General features: G+C 40.5%; 1 long non-coding RNA gene across 1 annotated transcript; it reads left to right on the plus strand.

The window, feature by feature from the left end:
- The first annotated feature begins 1498 nt into the window (after positions 1-1498).
- On the plus strand, positions 1499-2840 carry LOC310892464. The gene is made up of 3 exons (XR_014578163.1): positions 1499-1579; positions 2296-2398; positions 2477-2840. It is a non-coding gene; the product is annotated as an uncharacterized lncRNA (long non-coding RNA).
- The last annotated feature ends 1261 nt before the right edge of the window (positions 2841-4101 follow it).

A 4101-nucleotide genomic window follows, 5' to 3' on the forward strand; every position in this document is an offset into this window, starting at 1 on the left:
AGTTACTGGGATGTATTGAAAATACTTCCCAAGCAGTGCTTAAACTCACGCTGTTGTTTTGAAGAACAGTTTGCTTGGATCAGGTGCTCAGAAACTTGTTTTAGGTACCCCTACCACTGTGGGTAGATTTACACAGATAAATGGAACGAATTTAACCTCAGCGTACAGTCACTACTATTTCTGTCCGTTGGGGAAATGTCACCATTTTTTATTTGTCTCATGCCAGTTGCAATTCTTAGATCTGCAGCCAACTTTCTGTACCCTGAGGACAAAAACACACTTGAAAGTTGTCCTAAACATGTTATGCACTCACTTTCCATCTGTACTTTCTTTTACCATGACTGTAAACCATACTGAGAGGGTTACTCATGGTAACAGGTAAAACAGCTCAGGCTTCCTGTGCATGCAGGGGACTATCTCTCTAGCACTGGGGATCCCAGGCTCTTAGAGTCTTCCCCACCAAAGAACTCCAAGAGATCATCTTATGCCTGCTCTTGAATGTACATTTCCATTTAAACATTGCGGTGGAAAATGAAAATGGGCTTTGATCCAAGTCCAGCATATGGACTTGGCTATATGGGCTTAGGTCAGTGATTAAAATCCCCAAGTTCTTAGTCTTTTTTTGTGCCTGTCTTAGCAGGTTTGTCTTCTCCTGAGCTGCATGATTTTTTTTTTTTTTTTTGACAGAAAGCATTTCCTCTAACGTGAAATGCAGCAAGACTTGCAGGAACAACTGGCCTGATACTCCCTCATCTTTGAAACAGAGGACAGAAAAAGAAAATAGACAGTTGCACAGTAGAGTGTTCATTTGGCCATTAATGACATCCTCCAGAAAACAGCTACACTGTTGATTTAGCCAGCGACACAGTATCTGCCTCAGATTTGCTTCTTCCCTATTTATTTGATAAATTGGCACTTCCAGCATCCTTCTCCCTTTGGCGTCCAAAGCCCCAGTGAATTTGATCACTTTCACTCTTGCTAATTCCATGCTGAATGCAGACAATATTTGTGTGGTTGTTTCTGATACTGTGAAGCTTAGCTGAGCAGCTACATGAATTTTATTTGTTAGTCAGCCCCATGGTAAGTGTCCAGCATGTAGTAAGCATCTTTGCTTGGCTAACAGAGACATGAGCTATGTGCAATACTCCACAGATAGAGTCTCTCCATCATCGTAATTTTGCTGGAAGATAAAGATCTGGTGGTTTAGTTTGGTTGTTTTGTTTTTCATTGCTGCTCTTCACGTCATAATTTAATGTATTGATGCACTTAAATTTGCCTCCCTTTATAAAATACACAAATATGTATTCAGATAAAAAACACCATTTTTTTTAACAAGTTCCAGAATAATTTAGCTGCTGAAGCATTTCATTTCATGACTTCTATGTTTTATGTATTTCTGTGTGTGTGCATGTGTTTGCGGTGCAGTTCTTGTCTTAGTGTTATTGACCCTGAATATCTTTGTTTTTAACATTTGGTTCATTCATTTTAATATTTACCAGGGACGTAGGGCAGAGTGGAAGGGAAGAGGAAACCCTGGCAACAAGAATGACCCCATTTCGGAGAATTTGTTTATGTGGCAGTAAGTAAAGTTGTGCACTGAGCATATTTTCTGTAAGCATATTCTCAGTTTTCAGTGATGTACCTCGTACCCTTAGCGAGGGAGAGGATAAACAGTAGGTCCAAATATCAGATTAATTTGAATGCTAAATGGATATTCACTGGCCCTCAGTCAATATGGCGTATTTATGCAAATATAACTGAGGTGTCCCAGCCTTCTGCTGTCCAACAGCAAAACAGCTTCTGCAGTGCACCAAGGGCAGATGATCACACAATCACAGAATCATGGGATAACTGTGGCTGGAAGGGGACTCTAGTTAAGTCCCCCTGCTCAAAGCAAGGCCAGTTAAAGAAGTTTGCTCACATCCTTTTCCAATTAGTTTGAATATCTCCAGGGATGGACATTTCACAGCCTCTTTGGGCCCTTTTAAAAAATATGACCATCCTCATGGTGATTTTTTTTTCCCAGTAGCTAATCAGAGTTTCTGGTGTTTCAGCATGTGTTCATTGCCTTTAGTGCTATTGCTGTGCTACTCTGAGAAGAGTTTGGCTCCATCTGCGCTACACCCTCTTATTAGGTATTTGTAACACCGCAGTAGGAAAGCAGTGAGATCTCCAGTGAGCCTTCTCCAGGCTGAACAAACACACCTCCCCCAGTTTTCCTTTGCGCTTCAGTTGCTCAAGCCCACTGACCATCTTCATGGCCTCATGCTGGACTTGCTGGCCTTGTATTTTCAGGTCAATTGGCTTCAGTGTTCCTGGGCACCTCCAATTAACTGCTGCAGACATGGAGAGTGATTAGGCAGCACGATATGAGGCTAATGTCATCGCAGTGCTCCAGGTTAGTAGGTGGTGTGTGACAAACTGATTCAGAGAAAAAGGAAATCCTTGAATGATGGGAACTACCTTATGCTCATAGGTCTGTGTCCCTCACCTGAAGCATGACCTGGGAAGGAGAGCATGGACTGCTCATCCCATGTGGGATGGGTAGGAATGAACTTGTAGCCATCAAAACTTGATAGCTGCAATCGCTGCTTGAAGGTGGAATTATTAATCTGTTGCAACCTTCGGTGATTTCTAAATAAAATGCTTTTTACCCAAATAATTCACACACACATCTCTTTTCTACATTTTGTTCTGGGTAGGGGAACTCAAATGGGATGGTGAATGCAAACAAAAGTTCTCTCCTTTCCGCAATCTCTCTTTAAAGGAAGCCTATAAACCTGCTTTAGTGCACATGTACTCTTGTTTATACTTAATATTTTCTATTTTTTTCTTTGTTTTCTCCCTGCTGTGATTTAGTTGAGAAAAAACGTAACAAATGTGATTTCAAACAGAACAGAAATTATGCTCTGGCTAAAAACTCCCCAAAGAAATATAAAGCATTAAGGCAAACACACATCTGCTTTTGAATAAAGCCAAATCCTCCAAGCAATGTTGAAAGGTATTGTCAAAGTCATTAGTGTACTAAAAATGAAGTCAGGTAACAAATTGGATTTTTAAGGAAAATAGGTAGAAAAAGTGACTTTTGAAAATTTGAACATAATTCTTCCTTCTAAAATGTTCAAATTTACATGGCAAAAATTAAATGTTGAGTTCCTCAGCATCATTTTAAGGGTTCCCAGTGAACAGTTGTTAAAACAAATCAAATGACAGTGAAAACTGAAGAGCTGGTCTATCTGCACACAAAGTCAATAGTAGTTGTTGGCAGGGTGAGCCCAAGGAAACAAGGGGTCACAGCTCCTGAGGACGTGCTTGGAGGTTATAAGTAAAAGTCAACCTACGTAGCTTATTTCTGAGTTGCATTTATTGCAATGCCACCGTGATGTGCCAAAGAGGCCTCTGGGGTACCAATTTTATGCCAAATTTATCCTGCTAATGATCAGCTTGTGGAGTTCTGCTGTATTTGCTACATTACAAATAACAGTGAAGTGATGTCAATACTGGAGTAAAAGGGGAATGTTTTTCACATGCTCTCTGTTCTGTTCTCAGCTTCAACATTGTAAAGCAGGAGGTACTTAAATAGCACCAAATAAGTATAAATAAACTGAGTCGCATGATCTGTGCTTCTTTTCTCCTGCTTGTGAACTGTTACTTGGCTCAGCATATCCACTGGAGTATTTAGGAAGCAGGTTTTGATATATCTGGTGGTTGAGGGGGGCGGGGGGGAATAACATTTTCAGCTTGGCTCATGACTGATCTATCCAGCATGACAAAAAGCTAAAATAAATCACATTTAAATCGTTAAATGTTTAAATGTTAAATCCACCAAGAGACCTTGGTGTTACAGAATATGCTCTCTGTATCTGCAGTTGTCCAGTGTGCTTGGATTAAGTATCTACAGTCTCTCTAGCATGTTTGAGGACAGAAACCACTTAAGAAATGAAACCTAAGCATGTAACAGAAGAGTAGTCTAGCAACATTCATATACTTGAACAAAGGCTCTCCTGAGCTTTCTCAGCTGAGAGGAGGAGACTTGAATTTGGCCTGCACTGGGACCTGTGTGTTAGATACTGTGTCGAGGTGAATGCTTCTATACAAGGA

The sequence above is a fragment of the Anser anser genome, assembly GCF_964211835.1.
Source record: "Anser anser genome assembly, chromosome: 1".
Classification (NCBI taxonomy): domain Eukaryota; kingdom Metazoa; phylum Chordata; class Aves; order Anseriformes; family Anatidae; genus Anser; species Anser anser.